Source organism: Colobus angolensis, unplaced genomic scaffold, assembly GCF_000951035.1.
Source record: "Colobus angolensis palliatus isolate OR3802 unplaced genomic scaffold, Cang.pa_1.0 Scaffold108, whole genome shotgun sequence".
Taxonomy (NCBI): domain Eukaryota; kingdom Metazoa; phylum Chordata; class Mammalia; order Primates; family Cercopithecidae; genus Colobus; species Colobus angolensis.
In genome coordinates, this window is record NW_012111808.1 from 2,835,917 (window position 1) to 2,857,028 (window position 21,112).

General features: G+C 36.1%; 1 protein-coding gene across 5 annotated transcripts in view; it reads right to left on the reverse strand.

The window, feature by feature from the left end:
* Positions 1–21,112, reverse strand: part of TCF4 (transcription factor 4) — a 428,077-nt gene that overhangs the window by 288,244 nt on the left and 118,721 nt on the right. Inside the window, exon 1 of one of the 5 annotated variants that reach the window (XM_011949150.1) lies at positions 5,406–5,599. The exons of the other annotated variants lie outside the window; for them this stretch is intronic. The gene's annotated coding sequence lies outside the window, so the exon portion shown is untranslated. Of the gene's footprint in view, positions 1–5,405; positions 5,600–21,112 lie in introns of those variants that run through there. 5 annotated transcript variants of the gene reach the window in all.

The window sequence follows — 21,112 nt, forward strand, 5'->3', positions numbered from 1 at the left end:
CCCATATTTGGCAGAAAAAAATCCTAATTCAAATGTTCCAAGCCTCCCCCAAGAACAAGCAATTATAAGGTGCAGAAAGACAATGGCTTTAAAACAACATGCTAATCCTAATATTAGTACCTTGAAAAAGGAAAGCTGCCAAGATGTTGGAATAGTGCCCAGTTATCCATCTTACCTACAGCAAAAAAACTGTCCTATAAATGTGAACAGGACAGTAAGGATACATTTTGGGGTTAGGTTATTGGCATTTTTTTCTACCTTGCCATTCCCTAGGAGAATAAGCCTGACCTACGGAAGCAAAACACAGCAGATGGTAACTCAGTCCAGTACCAAGAGTACTTAGTCAATCCAAATAATTCACACAAAAATGAAGCAAGATGTTCAATGATTTATGGTGCTAATTTCACAAGAAAATTATGGAATCCTTCTCTTCAACAGAGCCACCTTTTTATTGTCATATGCTGGATAGCTAACTAAAGTGTCTAAAAAGCAATATATTATTATATTACTATCAACAATACATAATAATTACATAATCATTAATAACATAATAATTATTATAGCTAACACTTATGCTGAGTACTCACGTCCTCAGTATAATTCTATGAAATAACTACCGCCACTGTACAGATAAGAAAACTGAGAAAACAGCAACTAGAACAAGTAACTATGACATGGAGAACCAACTTTCAAATCTGGGAAACATACACCCTGTCCATGTGCCTGACTACTCCAACAGTATAGGAGTGGGTTTAATCTAAAGATTACTGCAAAAATGAAGAATAAAATATATTTGCATGGAAATAACACTAGACCTGGATTTAGCTGACCTGACTTGTTCCCTGTGAAACCTCAACAGAGACACCTCTTTGAGAAATGGTTTCTTCAACTCTGAAACGGAGTGAATTCAAAGCTGGAAAGCTTGTGCTTCCAGTTTTAAAGGTCAGATTCTAAGAATAAACCCTTAAATCCAAGTTTTACTTAAAGACCAGATCACTTTTTATCATTGTTCTAGATCAAGAAATACTGATGACTTCCAGTGGAAATCAAACAGCAGCAGTTTCTCTCTGGTTCAATGACCCTCATCCCACGTGATGCTATCATAAAACTGTACTTCCTCTCTTTGCAGAGAGGATTAGGCTACTTGCTAGTAACTCCAATAAACCTAGGAGGACCTGAGGCTGCTACTTTCCAGTTCCCAAGTCAGGCTTTTGATAATATATTTTATTTATATACACACATACATTCAGACGGAATCCTCCAATCACCTTCCTGATTCTAAAACTATTTTCTTTCTACAAAATGAAGCCAAATGTCCAAAGGAAAACCATCAGCTATGATAATATACACACATTAAAATGTCCACATGCAACAAACACACACATGCATATACACACCCCACACATAAAAATATTTCCACAAGCAAGCATGCATTCATTTATTTAAACATAATCACAGTACTCACTCTAAGAGAGGGATAGGTTTTAAGATCTCCAGTGGATGCCTGAAACCTCAGATAGCACAAAATTCTATATACACTATCATTTTTCCTAAGTATACATACCTATGATAAAGTTTAGTTCACAAATCAGGCACAGTGAGAGACTGACAACAATAACTAAGAGTAACAGAACAATTATAATACACTGCAACCTCAGCATACGATATTTTTTCTTTTTTCTTTTTTTTTTTGAGATGGAGGTTCACTCAGTCACCCAGGCTGGAGTGCAGTGACCCAATCTCGGCTCATTGCAACCTCTGGCCCCCGGGCTCAAGCAATTCTCCTGCCTCAGCCTCCCAAGGAGCTGGGATTACAGGCATCCGCCACGACGCTCAGCTAATTTTTGTATTTTTAGTAGAGATGGGGTTTCACCATGTTGGCCAGGCTGGTCTCGATCTCTTGACCTCAGGTTATCCACCCACCTTGGCCTCCCAAAGTGCTGGTATTACAGGCATGAGCCACCAGGCCCGGCCTTTTCTTAAGTGGGGAACTCCTCCCTCGTAACTTACAGGACGCACTCTATGGCTTTCTTTTGGCATATCTGAATTGCCAGATTCGCTGCTTTTATGCTTTGGGGCCACAGTTAAGTCAAATAAGGGTGACTTGAACCTGAGCACTGCCACAGTAACAGTCAATCTGAAAACCTAGAGGTGATTTAGAGGCAGGGAGTGTCTAGCGTGTGGATCTGCTGGACAAAGTAAGGATTCACATCCCTGATGAGACGGCAAAGGACAGCGCAAGATTTCATCACATGATGCAAAATGGCGAGCAATTTAGAACTTAGGAGTTATTTCTGGAATTTTCCATTTAATGTTTTTGGACCACAGTTGATGGACAGTAAGAAAAACTAGAGAAAATGAAACCACAGATAAGACGGGTGGGGGTACTACTGTATTCTAATTATCTTTTTTGCCTACCAAAGGGTTACATACTTCGATGCAGTTTAGTTGGATATTAGGCAACTACATACACATGGGTAAAGAAATGAACACCTTTGCACCTGAACAGCAACAGCTAAGGGGCAGACACAGAGGGAACCACTGAATTCTAACTTTGGCTGAAACTTAGTTGGGTGGGAATCAGGGAGAAGATTTCTGGGTGTATTGTGTGTGCTGGGTGCAATCTATCAAGTATTGATTGGGTTCAAGTGTTGGTGTTGAGGAGTTACCCTTAGCTTCTCCATTCCCCCCAAAATTCTCTAGGTTGAACTAGCCTTTCTAGGCATTCACTCAAGTAAGGTGGAGAAACTGACCCATGTAACCTGGAAATGACTATGACCAGGAGGAGACGCTGAGGCTAATGTGTTGCCTATAAAGTCTCATCCTCAAGTTGATGCTATCCAGGAACAAATAACAGAACTAGTGGGGGACAGGGAGGCTTCCTGACCACAGGACCAGCAACAGTGGAAAAAGGTGACAGGAGAAATGTACCCCCAACACACGCAATACACCCCAAAACTTTCTCCCACCCCCCCACCAACAAAATGCCTCTGGCAAATAACACATTATTATTTTATATGTGCAACTGTAAACTCATTCTTATTTAAAGTAAAACTAGAAGCATCTTTAGAAAACTCTGCTGCTTTAAATTGATCTATAACCTACTCCAGGTCCACCCACCCTGTCTTTTAACCAGGCTGTCATTCCTAAGTTTTCCTCCGTTATAGCAGTTCTACCACCAGCACTTCTGAAAATGGGTTTTGAATGTTAATATTTTGTTGAATTTTCAAATGCAATGATTATTTCTAACAAGAACTGAGAAACTGCTCAATTATATTTCTCCTCTCTCAGTTTGATCATGCTAATAGCTTAAAAATACTCTCTGAGCAGTTACTACGGGCTGAACACTGTTCGCAATGCTTTAGACGCATTAACTCATTTAATTCCCATAGCCCAATGAAGCAGGGACTTGGGACTTGTATTATCCTCATTTTACAGAGAAATTAAATAACTGTTGCCCCAGGTTACAGGTAGTAAGTGGTCAAGCTGAGATTTAAAGCCAGAATCCATGCTTTCCAGCCCACCCTCCCCAGCTCACACTTGCTCTTTAATTATAAAATACCAGAAATCGGCACAGTAAACATTGTTGCTGTGCACATCCTTTTATTCCTAGGAACACTTAATAACAAACTGCAAATAACAAAACCGAAATACATGCTAAATGCTACAAGGTTTCATTTCACCATCCCTACAAGAAATTTGCTTACTTTTAGAAATTATGTGCTGACTTTAAAAAATCCAAACAAAATGTAAATCGTATTTTTATTAACTGTTAAACAGATTATCTGAAACATTAGAGTAAATCTCCTCTCAAAAATCATAGCAAGACTCCTGTATGTTATTAAATCTCTTCATATTTTAAACAGGAAAAAAACTCCATTTCTGAGTCTAAGTTGTTAGCCCTTCAATAATCCTCACTAAAAAATCAGATTAATTGGAATTTAAATATATCTGTGTGTGTCTTATTTCTGTAAGTCCTTAAGGAACATTATTGTCCACTATTATCTCCAAGTCTTGCGGACTTCGTAAAGGAGTACTAGACACAGGGCAGGTTTTTAAACCATTACATAAAAAAACTTTGATACAATCTAAGTTATTCTCTTCTCTGGTAAAACTAGTTACCTAAAAGCAAGTAGGCACAGCAACATAAAACACTCAGACAGACACACACACACAAACACACAAACACCACCACCACATACTCAGTTAAGATGTTGGTAATATCACTACTTGTTTTTTTAGTTTTAATTCACTAGGTCGAAAACTACTCAGAAGATATTTGATGTCTCTCTTGATAGTACAGCATGTAGAGACAGCCCCCAGAATTATAAATCAAATTGCGTTTAAAAAAGAATGAATTGCTGAAAGAATGATCCCCACTAAACATACAGTTTAAAGGCAACTAAGGTCATCAAGAGTAAAATGGCTAGTGGCTTAATGTGACATCCAAAATGATTCCCCCAAATCTCATCCCCTTTATACTAAAACAATAGAAGGGTGCCTCTAATAAGTTAATATCATTCCTCAAAATCTTTATTGAGAAGCACCTTTAGACCCTCAAATCTGCCTCCCAGAGGAATTCCATCAATCCAGACATTACTGAAGTTCTGAGCCAAAAATAAAGGGACAGGGGGTGTGGGGAATCACAGGAAGTTAAACTGTTAGGACTCCAGCCAGGGAAATTCCTTTGACAATCAAGCCCTACCTTCACCCTGAAGCGTATCTTTCAAGAGTTGAAATAATAACTTTCTTTGGAATTCTTCATATATGAAAATGTCTGGGAAAATGATCTAAAGCAATAATCCTAAGAAATAATTAAGAGAAATGAAAGCAAAACCAAAGATTTTTAACACTGGTCTTCCACTTTCTGACACTGCTTTTCATGTTTGTCTCCTTTAAATTTCTACTAAACCAAGGCCAAGTCTCCCCCTGATGTTCTTTGCAGCACCTCTTAATGAGTAAGGCCGACAGTAACCACATTCTCTGACTCAAGCTTAAAGGTGCACATTCATAACGTAAAACTCCAGATACAGCGCTCAGTCTGCCCCTTAGACTGACTGAGTCACAGCAGAGGATCCAGAATGGTTTCCATTCCTCTATTTCTCCATCTAAAGAGTCATGATATTTTCAGGCATTTTGATAGAGATAGCAAAAAAAAAAAAAAAAAGAGCTTAAAAAAGCAGAAATGTTTATAATATTCCACATTACTTTGTCATTTATATGTGTCCAACTTGACAGAAATTTGAAACCAAAATCCTGAACCACGCATTCCAACACAGAAGCCTTTGTAAAAAGTCCCAGTCAAAAATGTCCAGCAATTCAAACTTCTAAGGATTCAGAAGTCGATAGATCAAACATTTGAATCAAGACTAAGCTTTTAAAATACAAGTTACATAAATATTTACCTCCGCTGTCCTCTTCCAAATGAATAGGAAGTAATAAATTCCCCCAATATATCTAGTGATTAAAATTCTAAAATACTACTTCGTGAACTTTTAAAGTTTGTGAACTGAGACCTCCACTTCAAAAGGCTTTTCTTTTAAGGGGCCTTCCTTGTTACTCTCCTATGCTCCATGGAAACAGAACATGAGTTAACGATGACCATAGATTTTCATTTATTTGTATACATCAGTCAGTAGAAGGGGAAATGATACTGGATTTGTGTTTGTGAGCTACATTAGAAATTTGAACAATAGCAGACCTTTACTGAAACAAAAATAAAATATGAATCAACAAGATCTTTGCCAAACAGAGGTCTCAGGACAGCCTTGTTCAGTCTTCTGGGAATCCCACAGCAACAAGCACAATAAAAGCAGGACGTGCCTCATTTCCTTCAACCGTTCAACATGCCTCTCTTGGAGATGTTTGTAAATTTCCTTCCTTTACGCATCAAGCTGGCAAACTGTCGTCATTTCTTTGGGGTAATAATATCCTGTTGATGTCTGAGTAGATCTGTTTTGATTGTTTCTTCCACATAACACATACACTTTTAATATCATTTTCAACACACAATGCATGGAATTATTTTTCAACATATTCGAACATAGTTCAGCAAAGTATGACCGGAAGCAATGAAGGGCAGAAAATGTTAATAAAATCCTAGTTCTATTTTTGGATTTACAACTTAGGTGTAGGTAACAGGGTAATTCCAAAAGTGAAAAAAAGCATTCTCTGCTGTTTAGGAAGCTGAAAATACTTACCTCTACGATTTTAATAAGGTATATGTTTTCATTCAATTCCTATACTGGAGTGTGGGGAATTTCACATAGCAAAAGTACCAAATCAGCATTAAAACATTGACTTGTAAAAATGGCAACTTTTATTCTACTGGATATACAAATTATACCAAAGTACTTTTAACAACAGAGTTCTAAATTCATTCCAAAAGTAAATTATGCTTCAAATCCAGTCAAATACTCTGAGTGATTACAAATTTTTATCTAAATAAGTATTTTTTTTCAAAACTTAAAATTTATTTGGAACTGACAGTATATTTCTTGGACAAAGTAGTTTTACCTCAGCAAAATTATTCCTGATTGAATTGCATTTCTCAATAAAGTTACATGACATAAAGGGAGAAAATTATATAGAGTGACAATTTTTAAAAATAATACTCAAAAAGTAAAATAAGACCAACTCTCAACTAATGTAACTTGCAGTTAGGCAGACATTCTGGGTTCAAAAACAGCAAAAACTGATTTGTGAAATACTAAAAATAATTAATCATTGCTGCAAAGCACTAGATTTGGAGCTAAACTAAATGGCATGTACCATTCACTGCAATTCCAGATAACACCTTATTTTACACATGCGATAAGAATCATGAACATGAAAAATATTCAGTGTCATTAATCCAGAAAATGCCAATTTCTGAAAGAACACAACCAGATACTATTTCCACTGCCGTGTTAATAAGATAAAAATAATACAAATTGGCACAGCCTTCCTAGATAGCAATTTGGCAAGATACATAAAGAGCCTTTCACCTATAATTCCCTAGGAAACTATCCTAATAACATCCTTGCAAATGCAGACAAGTGTTTATGTGCAAGGAGTTTAAGATGTGGTCGACAGTTGCAAACTGTTAAAATAAATTATGGAAGATCCATGTGATGGAGTATTACAGTGCCTTTAAAAATCACACTTTCAAAACATTCAAGGACATTGGAAAATATTCATGGGAAAATATGAAGTTTAAAAGCAATAAACAAATTTCATGTTATGTTTTTAAAAACCAAAAGGAGACAGAACTACACAGTAATCAAAATATTAACATTGGCTATCTCCACAATGAGGATACGTTACATTTTAATAAAAAATAAAATAAAGGTGTAGGTGTGTGTGTCTACATATATCTGTGTGTATGCATATATACCTGTATATATATGTGTATGGTGTCTATACAGAGACAGATATTTATATTATAGTTTCAAACTTGAAAGATCTCAGTCTACTACACAGAATTTATCAAAGTTGAGTGGGAGTGGTATATATAGATGACCCAAGAATGGCAGAATGCTGGTAATTACTGAAACTGTATGACGACAACACAGAAAATTATTCTACTATTGTGTATATACTGCATGTGTTTAAAATTTTTTCAAAACAAACAGTTAAAAAATAATTAAAAGGCAAGAAAAAATACAGTAGCGTCATAAGATCAACCCTGAAAGAAATACCAGTACTTCTGAATGAGTATCTAGTAAGATTTCAATAGGCAAAGTAAGTACTTAAGGGTAGCAGGCAGGATACTGAGCAAATAATACTGAAGAAAGGCAATGACCTTGAGGATCAGGCCAGTGAATAACTGGTCACAAACTCATGGAATCTTACTGCTCCTTCTAGTATTAGATGAAATCCCCTCATAGAAGATAAAGGGGCACCATCTTATGGATTTCAATCAGGACGTAATTCTCCTAAAAAGTGGGCATTTCACCTATGCAAATCTTCACCTGGCATGAAGACGATAAAACAGTGTCACTGACTAGTGCAGACTTCAGGTCCCACCCTTGGTCACTGAAGGAAAACTATTCCTTTTACTGGACAGTGATTCCTGCCTAATTCTCATGGGTTCTTTATTCTCACTGGACAAAACCTCTCTGAGATCTAGGCATGATGAAGAGTGGAAAACAAAGAGCTCATTTTTAAAACCCTCTACTCATGCCTTATCATTCCTAGCCCTCAGCTTTTTTTTTTTTTAAATCAATAGCCCATCTCCATATAAATGTCTAATTTTGCAACACTTTAGGTGCCACAATGACTGTGTGAATGAGTCAGAATATGCATTACCAAAGAGTGAAAGAGTGTAGTTTTCCTAACCAATATCTATTTTTGAAAACATTTTTTAAAAGCACATTGCTTCTTATAATTTTTCCATAAATATCTAACTACTCTCAAAGCTACCATTTAGACTACAAATGCATCCTTCAGTTTGTTAAAGAAAATTTCCATCACTTGCAACTATAAATTTGGAAAACGCAGTAACCTTTAATGGCATACAAGATATGATTTTGCTTTCTCATATTTTAAAAAAAAAGCTGCTTATTCCCGAAGTAATTTTTCAGAACATATATGGTTTTATAATTTTAAAGCTGATCCCCAATGTTTGATAATTCTCTATCTCTTCTTTCTCTGTATTTCAATCCCAAAATCTTTTAGTTATCTTTGAAAATACATATGCATTCAAGTTTGAGGCCAGACAGTCAGCATATACTGGTAGTCCCTGTTAAGGCTAATTGAGTTATCATAAACATGTAAATCCCTTTGTATAGAGAAGCGTGGCTTTTCCTTGCCATCTAAGACGAAACTATAAAGATAAGCAAGATCTATGTTCTTGATTTACTTTGCATGTAAATTCTTTCACGTAGATAAGCTCTTGATATGATCTGAAAGATCAAAGATCATTCTTCAAAAGCCAGGTTTCTCTCCTATCTTCCATCTCTTCTCAGATTTCTACTGTATCTTTTCCCCATGGCTAATGTTCTCTGAAGAGAACCAAATTAACGAACACTGACATTCTTCATAACTATTTTAATGGCATCCTGTGGTGACAATGCAATAACAGGACTATTGTGGCATCGAGCAACATGGTCTCCATGCTTGCTTCCTGACAGTGACTCAAACACTGAGCATGTGTTTGAAATATTATGCATTCATGCATGCACATCCATGAGCATACACACACACCTATCCATGCGCGCACGCACACACACACACACACACACACACACACACACATACACACATACCCCCGAATCATACCTACCACCATGCTGGTCAGCACCCACAGCTAAGGAAAAGTAAAAGCCTAAAAACTAATCTAGAAGACGTAAACCTGGTAACCGTTAATTCAATTAAATCATTAAATATAAAAATTTAAAGAAATACACAGCTGCTGATTATCTCAATTCTTAAACTTGGTTCTTACAGGTTCATTACAATTAAAGCCTCTTCCACAGTGAACTCTGCTCAGGACAGCCTTAGCATTCGACTTTTTTTGGACAGAAGCTTTTGGTAAGTAAAAAGCAAAGAATAAACAGAGGAAAAACATACAATTTAATAAAAGGAGCACACGTAAAAATATATGGATGCACAAAGCAATTGATGTATATTATTTACTTTTTTTACAATATTTATAGAATAGTACAATTTTTATATAATGCATACATCATCTGATTATGAATAATATATATGTAATATATGGTTTATTACTATTAAAATTATTACCATATAATGGTAATTGAATTTGTGCCAGACATAATGCTAAGCAATTAATAAACATGCTCATTTGATCCTGCCCCACTCTATAAAGAACTATAATATTACTTTCTTAAGGATGAAAATAACTTCAGCAAGATTAAGAAACCTGCCTAATTTCAGAGGAAAACACATAAACATAAAGCCATAAAGACAGTTACCTGTTCTTGTTCAGTCCTGTATCACCAAAACTTAATGTAAAGATGGAGAAACAAATTAAAGTTAAAAGATCTAAGAAGTCAGGCAAGTAGATGAGAGGGAAAAAAGTCAGAGAATGCAAGGTAGGAAAAGAATCCAGAGTATAAAACTCATGGAAAAAAACGGCCTCACCAAGTTGAGTACGGTCACACTCATCTGTTCATTCATCAGGCATGTACTGAGTGTTGACTATGTTCTGGTTACTGAGCTACGTACAGGAACATGGCTGGGGTGCAAGCTCTGAAGACATGATCCTGACCACTCCAGTAACTACAGTTCCAACAGGAAGACTAAGTGCCTCAGCAGGTGTGATTGCTGGCATATGCCCCAGCAGACATGAGGACAAGCTGGAGGGACAATCAGATCAGTCTTCTGGGTTAAGAAAAACTCCCATGAAGTGGTAGATGTGAGCTGAGTTTTGAAAGAGTAGGAGGTATAGAAGAAGGCTGTGTTCCAAAGTCCAATGCTTCAAAGAGATAAAGCAGTAGAAACGCCAAAGTCAATCAGACATGACGACGTTTTGAGGTGGAATCTGCAGAGAGTGCTGCGGAAAGAAACCAGATCATGGCACATTATACACAGAATGTTGTGTGAGAAAACTTGGCTTGAAAAGGACAGAACAAAATGAGGAGAAAAGTTAGTCTCAAAATTTGGAGGGGGGTAGGTGTATTTAAATCCAACTTTAAATTTAAAAAGCCATCTTTAATTTTAAGATAGGAGAAATGGGCATATTAAAATGCTGAGGAGTCAGGAGAGAAGAGGAGGTTGGTGATTCCAGAGAAAGAGGGAGAAAGACTCCTGGCGAACATGCCCTCAGATGTAAGAGGATGAAGGTAACAGCTATTGAGACTAGCAAATACAGACGTGATTACAAAATCAGATTGGGTTTAAAAGAAGTTTCCAGAAAATGGTGGTGGTGGTGTGTATATGATAAAAGACCAATTCCAAAGGCATGTGTAACAGCGATCATTCAGTGATGAATTATGGAGACAGGGCTGTAGATGGAGAAGATGACTGGACATGAGTTTGGGAGTCTTTTTTGTTTATTTTCTAATTATTACCTTGAACAAGTCATTTAACCTCAACCTCAGTATCCCTAACTCTTAAACAGGGATGACAGTCCACTTAACTTTTTTTATGACATATCTCAAAGCACAGCAATTGGTTCATGGAAAATGCTCACTAAATCTGAGGTTAGTCTTTTCTAAATCTAAAATAATACACTGTTGCGTTTTTGGGGGGTCTTTTTTTAAAAAAAAAAAAATGGTTTATAAGCAAAGTAAAGCAAAAGCGACAGCTTTCCATTAGGTGAACCCAACCAGAAGACTGAGAGAAAGAGAGAAAGGCAGTCTGATTATGCAACTGTAGAAGGTTAGCCTCTTGAGACACAGAGCAGAATGGAGAGTGATCTGGAAGCCTTGATGGAGAAAAACTAAGTAGGAAACACGATGGTGAGCATTAGAAGAGGAAATGGCTGTAATCTTTAAGAGTGTGGTCAGGGAAGGCTTTCTGATATGGCATTTGAGGGAAGAGAGAGACATGAAGGTCCCAACTATGGAGAACCTGAGTCAAGTGTTCCTAACAGAAAGGATAACAAATGTGAAGACCCTGAGGTGGGAGCTTGCATGGTGCATTTGCAGAACACCAAGAAAGAGGTGTGGCTGGGGCAGAGTGGGAGAGAAAGCAGATGGTATCACAGAGGTACCAGGGAAGCCACATACCATTTTAAGGTCTTTGACTTTAACTAAATAAGGTGGGAGGTCAGTGAAGTGTTCTGAGAAGAGGAGAAATAACATGCAAATTATGTTTTAAAGATCACTGCTCCATTAAAAAACAGACTAACTAAGGTCAAGGGCTAAAGCCGGCAGTCCAGTTAGCAGACTATTACCAGAGTGCTACAAAGTTCTAGAAATAGAAGTTAGGAAAAGTGGTTGAATTCTTAAAAGTCAGAACCTTGTGGAAAACGGTTACAATAAGAGCTCCTAATGAATAACACCACCCTTCACCCATGCTTTTGTGGAGTTTCTTACCACCCTGACACTGGACTATGCCATGTGACATGCTTTGGCCAATGGAGTATCTGCAAGCATGATGTAAGCAGAGACTTAAAAAGTGCTTGCTCATTGGATCTTGCTCTTTTGTGGGGCTGGCCGATTTTCCACCATGATGTGAAGAACCCTGAGCCAGCCTCTGGACGCCTAAACCATGTGGAACAGAAGTGAGCCAATTCAGTTGATGCCTCCCTAAACCAACCAGGCCCTCCTGTACACGCCATCAGCCTGTATCCTCATGAGTGAGTGACCTCCACAAGAGAACCAACTGGCTGAGCTCAGTCCCAACAGGTGAACTACATACAGATTTGTATGCCAATAAAATGGTTATTGTTTAAAATCACTAAGTTTGGGGAATGTTTGCTATGCAGCAATAGATAATAAATATAAGCTAATATTTATGAAGACTTGAAATGTACAATATAAGAGAAAATGAAGATATGAATAATTCCCTATAAGTTAAGTCTGAGAAATGGGAAAACTATAGGTGTCTTCAAATGAGATGGGAAGGCTGAGGAAGAAAGTAAATCAAGTGTAAAACCCAGAGGATTTATAAACATCCTCAGTGCAAGCAAAGCTACATATAATTCTGTTTAGGTATAAACAGTAAAGCAATGGTGACTCCTCAGACACACACAGCAGCTCCAATCAGGGAAGTGTGAGAGTCCAGGCCCTTGCTGGTTAGAGCTTTCTCCATCTCTCTTCTGTTTGACCTTGGATTTCAATTTTTGCCATGAGCAATAAATTGAAAGTAACAAAAATTACAATAATCATTTATGTAAGTTTTCATATATCCATTATTCTCCAAATAATACTTTTTGCACAGTAACTTTTCTGCCCATCATTTATCCTAAGTGATTACATGAATTAATGGCCCACCATTAAGTACTTATTGAAACACCTTGAATGCCTGCTTCAAGATTTAGATCTTGAAACAGACAGTGGTCTTTATATGCAAAATCACTAACGACTTCTAGAATGCATGGAGCTTATCTTCCTTACATTACCAGCAATATGATGATTTGCTGTCTGTTATATAAAATGTTTAAATGTTTACAGCTAATATGAATTCATCAGGTACAGTTAAGTAGAGCAAATTTAGTTCTACAAAACTTTACATAATTTCACAGAAACAAAATATCAAAGACTCTATCAAGGAGCTATAAAAACTGCGTATTAGAAAATTGAAGCAAAAATGAAAAAATGTGTGCAAAGATATGGAAATAACCAAAATCACCAAATATGTAGGAGAGACTTAAGTAAATGATGGTAAGTCTAACAGTTTAACACTAGTCATTAAAAAATTCAGAATGTAAACTATTGGAAAACATATTCTATATATGAAAAAATGACATAGAAAAAGAACACAAAAGTATGTAAGCACTGAATAAGTATGTTTTAATTGCTTTTGATTGTCCAACAAAAATTTTTTTCACTGTCAGATAACAGATGTGAAGCAAGGATGAATAACCCAGAAAAATGAAAACTGTGTGAATATATATGAAGGGACACAGACAAAAATCAAAGTTTATCAGTAACATAATAGTATTTTTAAAAAATCATTGGAGGATTTTTTGCTGTAAATCTGTTTAAGTGTATAAAATCTGAAAAAGAATAAAGAAGTGTGACAGGGTCCTTGTATTTTTTTGTGTTTTTTCTCACAATTATCCAACATTTTAACAAGCAGAGGTGTCAAAATAACATCTTGAAAATTAAGATTTAGTTCCCTATATTCTTACATATTTATACATATCCAAGCCTGCCATACAAAAAAGAACATTCAACCCAAACTCACCAGACTATATCTGAATGATACTAATCAATGCTCTTCAATAATCTTCAGCACAAAGAGGGAAAATAGGTGGAAACAGGATATTATGAAAGTAAATTACATGAGCAACATTAGCAACAACATGAGGCTCCCAACAGGATCATGAATCTCAAAAAGTTAAGACATGCTCTGGCCAGGTGTGATGGCTCATGCCTTAATCCGAAAACTTTGGGAGGCCCAAGGCAGGCAGATCGCTTGAGCCTGGGAGTTCGAGACCAGCCTGGACAACATAGTGAAACCCCATCTCTACAAAAAAATACAAAAATTAGCCATGCATGGTGGCCCACGCCTGTATTCCCAGCTACTCGGGAGGCTGAGGTAGGAGGACTGCTTGAGCCAGGCAGGTCAAGGCTGCAGTGAGCCCTGATGGTACCACTGCACTTCAGCATGGGCAACAGAGTAAGACCCTGTCTCAAAAAAAAAAAAACCAAAGATGTGTTCTAATGTTGAGAAACCACTGTACCAACTGTCCCCATTTCCTCAGCTGTCAAACAGATGGGATCTGAATCTCTCCCAGAGGTACTCTGGCAAATTTGAGAAATATAATAAAAATAATTATTATTTCAGAGCCTAAAATAAAGCCTATGTAAATTCGTAATATGGAGCATTGACCAGCCATAAGACAGGATGGTGCTACTGTGTACACGATTCACTTACATGCTGAACTGCGATACTCTAGGACCTTCACATTCTTCTTGCATTTCCCTGCTTAGTATATGTGTAACTTCATCTATGCTTAATTAGCAGTAGTCTTCATTGATGTCACGAATAAAGAACCCAAGAAAATCAGGTAAGTGTCATTTCCCAACTGCAAAAGCAAGTTGTTGAAAGTACTCCATCAAAAATATAAAGTATGAACTGTGGTTGCTAAACGATTCTAAAAAGAAGAAAATGAAGGGGCTTCACTTCTTTCTTCACTTTACCAGTGAATTGAAAATTCAGTTTAGTGCTATAAGAATCTTCTTATCCCTCCACCTTCCCATCCCCTGAAGACCTCCCCACACCCAAAGAACAAATACATTCATCAACAATTGAAAGCAATGCCATAAATTAATAATTCAAATTGATTAAGTTACCTAAAGTGAATTTTTATTTCCATGGAGGAATAATAATTTTCCTAGAAATTCTCTGTTCAATATAAGGCCAATGATAGCCTACAAATGTCTCTAGGAAACAATTTATTCTGTCAAATTTTAACCTTTAGAAGACCAAATCAAAGCAGTGTCTTATCATCTCGGCATTGATAAAGTACTGTAAAATAAAGCTTGTCTATAAACGCATTGAGTCACTTAAATAAAAAGCAATATGTTTCACTTCTTCAGCTATATAAATATAGATATGTATATATAAAAACAAGTATCATCCCACATCCACATATATATGGCATGTGCACATGGGAAGGATCGATGATGTTTATAGATGTCTATATGTATTTATATAGAGATATACATAGGCTCCCAAGCAAAATGTTCGTTGTTTTTAAATTCTCTGATTTTTGTTGGTAACAGTTATTTCTTGTTAACCACATAGTAAATATGAGACTATCACATTATGTAAACCATGCAAAGCTGATTGAGTTATATTTTTCCCTGAAACACATATTCTGTGAATTTATAAATGAAGATGCAACTTTTGAACAGGAACACACGGCTTTATTTATGAGCAAAGAACTGGTGAAAGAAAATGTGATCACACAGAACGAGCAATGGTCAGGTTAAGGAGAAAATACCAGGGGAAAGCCTGCCATTCATTAGGCAGGAATCCTAACATAATTGTCTGACATTGCTCCACAGTTTTATTCCTATCACTAGTTAACCATAAAATTTATGTAGAAAGATTTCACTGTGAAATCAGTGTTCCTTAAGCCACTACAGGCTCGTGACATTTTTTCTTTCAGCCTATTCGTCGCAATTCAGAGTCTAATTATCCAGTTTGTGAAATACCTAGACTTTGGTATCTTTTCCTTTTCTCAAATTTCTTATTTGGCTTCTGCACTATGTCTTTGTGACAAGGCAGAAGGGCTCAGAAAAATGGTGACATTCCTATCAACCAGCACTGCTTACTTATAGGAATTCTGGAAGTGAGTTTATTTGGAAAGACTGGAACAGCTGTCTAACAATTTTCCTCAAGAAACGAAAATAAATAGAATTACCGTTTCCTAACATTATACATCATGCAAAAATTATGATAAATCGGATTCAAGTAGGAGGAGTATTTTTAGCATGAAAATAACTTTCTTCAAACAGTTATAGTAATAAAAAATAACTGAACTCATTACCTTAAAAGCATGTTATGTAAATGTTATCTTCTAGCTTCTAATAAAGAATAACACTTTGATTTACTTTTCATGCACTGCAATGACCTTAAATAGAGATGTCAATAAGTCTCTTTACTGCTTTACAATACCAAAAGCAAACTGTACACATTAAGTCAAATCTCATAATGCAAAACTTCCTTTCTCCCATGTGTTTCCTACCTACGTTATACGTTATCCTCCCAAGAAAATCACACCAGAACTGTCGGCTTATTCTCACCTCTACTTTATTTCTCCGGCTTCCCCACAGTGAGTTGACTGATAAAGGCCACATGCCTTCTGCAGGGTCATCCACCATTGCTCTAAAAAGTGCAGGTTACTTTAATAATCCTTTTATTTTTGATAGAGTATGACATCCACAGCACTTATGAGAGGCAATCGGGTTTATAATAAATATCTAGATAGAAAATTTTCTGAAGACATGAGTCCTCAGGATTTGTCATCTTCTTTCTAAAGTCTCATTTTTAAAGGGAGTTTTTAGAAGGCTAACTATTGGAAGACTATTGCCTTCCTGAACCAGTATGGTTGGATGTGTGGCTTAAACAACATATATTTACAGTCCTCTGGCTTTAGACTTGAGAAGCAGCACCCATGAACGGTCGGATGGAAACAGCTACCATCCCCAGGGCTGGGGAAACACAGGGAAGTGGTTGGGTTTTCAGAGTCTGTAAGCTCAGAGAGACGTGATGAGAAAGAGACACCAGCAGACTGGGTCTGTTATCTCCAAGGAGGTTAATTTTAGGAATGTAGACAAAAGTAAAAACTGGAAAAGACTGATGTTACCAGAGTGGTGATAACAAGAACAGGAAAGGAAAAGTTCTTCCTCCTCTAGCCTTCTACTCTCCCTCCAGCACCTCCTACTGGTAGAGGCTGACATGGAGACCAGCATACCTTTTTACAAAATACATGTAGTTAGCCTCAACATCACAGAATATATTAAGAAAGGCAGACTCGGAGTGTCCTAAAGTTCAACGTGTTAAAAACTGTGTAGTGAGAAAAAAATCTGCACAATAAAATATAGGGGAATATGTACTCATAATTTAGAGGGAAATTACACTTTGAAAAACATTTTCACCCTATAAAAAATACAAGTGGAGTCTAGAAAACATCACATTTGACAGTTATAAAAAATAGAATATCTCTATAAAATAGGTGTCAACACAAAAGATTTGTGAAGAGATGTAAAAGCAGATGGATGTAATAGGAAATATTGTAAAAAAAACTAAAAATGCATTAACAAAATTAAAATTTGCATAAAATTGTAGAAAAATTGTCAGTGATGTAGAGACAAACTTGAAAAGTTCTCTTAGAATAATACATGGAAAAGAGGAGATAATAATAAAAGAGGGAGTACTGAAGATCAAAGATGAAAATATCTACCATAAACACACAGTCATCACGAATCGCTTATGCATGAGGAACGGCAAGTATTATTTTGTGGAACTGTTTAACACATCTTTCTAGGTTCAAAAGAGATCTAGTTAAGAAAAAAACTTTAAAAACTGAAAAGCAAATTAAAACGTACACTACAGAAAATAAGCCACATTTTCAACTATTACAAATATAAAAATAAATCTCATCTGAAATACTGAGAAACTCCTAAAATATTTATTGGGACACAAAGAGTATAAGAAATTTAAAGACACAGAAATTACACCGTTTCTTTACTGGCCACACCGCAATAAAACTAGAAAGCAGTTATGAAAATTTTAAAAGCAAAAGTTGATAATCTCTTTGAAATGTAAATGAGAGTTCAAGGTAGCTATTGTATTAAAAGGAAAAAACTACCAAAAAAACTTCAAAAACTAATAACACAGAGAATATTACATTATCAACAAAACTTATGGAATGTAGCCAAATTTATACATGATACAAATTCATGATCTGGAACATAAGAGTGAAATAATTTAACTCAACAGTCAATATAAGGAAAATGACTTCTATAAAACTGACCCACGAAAACAACGGAATAACAAATGCTTAATGAATTAATAAATTAGCAAACAGAAAAACCACAGTAGTTAAATAAATTCAGGAAACACCACAACACACATATCCCTGGCAGGTCTTATCGGTTTTTTAAAAATGCAAATACAGAAAAATAAAAACAAAAACATATAACAATAAATATGAGTTTATTTAAATAATCTAAAATTGCATACATAAATTGTATGTATATATGTATATATGTATATACATGTGTGTATGTGTGTGTGTGTGTGTGTATATAAAGACTACCACCAGGCAGTACAATCAACTGTTATAGTACTTAACTAATAAGAAGGAATTTTTGACTTTCCCTTTTTATTTTTTCACTATTTGCTAAATGTTCTGTAATACACAGTATCGCCTTTACAATTTAAAAAAGAAACAATACCTTGAGGGGAAAGGATTTTTCTGTGACGTTCATACCAGACACATAAGAAAATTTTAGTTCACATAGATTTAAAATGAAAAATACCACCAAAATTCCAACTGTTGTAGTACCAAACCTAAAAGTCAGTCATTTTCATGAAACTATCTGAAAACTTACACTTAAATATTCACTGAAAATTTAGAAGGTATCACTGAAATCAATCTTTCCAACATGCAGATTTAATAATTTTTAATATTTACACAGAAAAGGTCAGGCATGTTATTTTGCTGCCTCTACAGTGTGAATAGATCTAAATAAGGTTTCTTGATGATATCGGATTGAGTATATAGAAGACAAATGATTAGTTCTCTTTATAAAATATGTAGAACAGGCAACTCTTCTACTAGATCATGATCTGTTGGTCAAGATGTTTTTCTGCAAGACTCAGATATATCATTACTATATGGTATTCATTAATAACCACCTTATTAATCAAATCTTACATTTGTGCTGAGTGTAATATTCTTCAAGATGCTTTCATACACATTATCTAATTCGATTTAAAATAAACAACTATGAGTTAACTAGGTCAGAAGTAGAATAAAAATAATCTTCAAACATTATGCTTATAATGGTATTTCATGAAAAACCAAAGATGTCTTGTTAATCATTTGCAGATATTCTTCAAGTGATCTTTTCTTTAAATGAGCCTTTCATGGTCAAGAAGACCAGTTATTGGTTACAGTAAATCTGATAAATCTGTATAAAAATACAATGGCAGGCCCCTTCATCATTACAAAATAAAAATCTATTGATGAAGGACTATCCCAAGAAGTATGCTAACCACCCCTTAGGCTAGTTCTGCCACTCAGCTGGATTTTACACATCCCAAGCACTACCGTGGTGGTCATTTGGCAACTAAAGGCCAGAGAATAATTTCCCATCTGGTGTGCTGCTCTGAGTATCCCATTCAAGGACTAGTCTCTAGAAGTTTAAGAATAAAAAGTAACCAAAGAACTGGAAACAATGGTCAATTATCTAATTAGCATTTCAAAAGCCAGTGATAAAAAGGAATAATACTCTGAGGCCCACAACTCAAATGAACAGCTGTGTGTGACAAGATCAGTTCATTAAGGCTTCAGAAGTTTTCCAAGCCCATCCTAGGTCTTCCTCTATCTCTGGCTTCCTACTTTTAGGCAGGTGTATGCCTTTCTTCTAGATACCCACCATATCCCTTTTCCCCTCTCTCTCCTCTCTTACTCTCATCAGCCCCTTTTGATTTCCTATAAAGCTAGCTTTCTCAACTATTATATCAGATTTAGGTACAGTTTTAAATGTCTCCTGTGTTTTTTTCACATGCTCCAATCAATCCTAAATCAAATGAGTTTACATTTTAAATCTTAAAAAAAAAAAAGCCCAAATAAAAGAAAATGCCTCCTCAATCCAAGGAAACCTCGAATGAATTTTTTTTTTCCTGAAGGTCAACGACTCTCTATAAAGAAAAATACTCTTCTACCCATAATAAAGAAATATCACATTCTAAATCAAAGACCAGGCAGAGAGACTCCTGTTTCCTCAATGTTATTTTGTTGCTTAGTAGTAGAGAAAAGTAAATTCAAGGGCCTTATTTGTGGTAGAAATATGAAATGTACTATCATCGTCTCCAGTACAATCCTGCAAAATACATACAATTAACCTCATTTTATAGATTTGAAAATGGGACACAGTAAAGTTAAATAATTCATTAAAAAATGAGTTTCAAACCCAGCTGTCTTTGGCACAAGAGGCAAAAGAGGTCCCTCAACTGTGCTACCTTCCTGTTAAAATACACAATTAAAAAGGCTATCACTAGTTAGATTAACAGTGAGCCCAATTTCCACACCTCTGGCCCAAAACTTGCACAAGTAGCAAATGACGCCGATATACACAGAAATGGAATAACTCAATTCATTTCCACCTTGCCCTCAGCTGGAACCTAGGTGCTGGATATCCATGTGAGCTTCTCTCTATAATGAGACTTACCCCAGTTTCATGGAGGAAGAAAGAGAAATGAGGCAAAAGAAAATAAGGTGATACTCATTATTACTGGTAATAATTCTCAGGAAACACACTTTCTTGAACATACAATAAAATTACCATCAACACCCTTGAGCTGCCAGTCTCTATTCTCAGTGATCGTGTGCTTTACAGATATCAGCATTGACATCAGGCATCAGGTAGCCATTTGTAACATTACAGGCATCCTTATCAACTTACAATATTTGTGTATCATCAGTAGCTATGTGCCATCTTTGAAGTTCCACTGGACTCAATAATATATTTACAGAACCACAACGGGGACAGAAATGTGTCCCACTTCAGGAAACAAAAACAAAAAAATGTACTTTACCGCACACATCACACTTGCCTATCTAACAAGCGATCTAGCAGAGGTTACTCCAGTAAAGGTTACTCTGGCCTCTCGTGCTTGGCACTTATTTTACCTCTGACACCATATGGGGCCAGATTAGATTCGGAAAATTCTTTGTCTACGGAAGGCTCAAGGATTGATCCCAGGAAATGTTCGGTTCCACAGACAGCAGAGGGATTTTTTTTTTTTTTTTTTT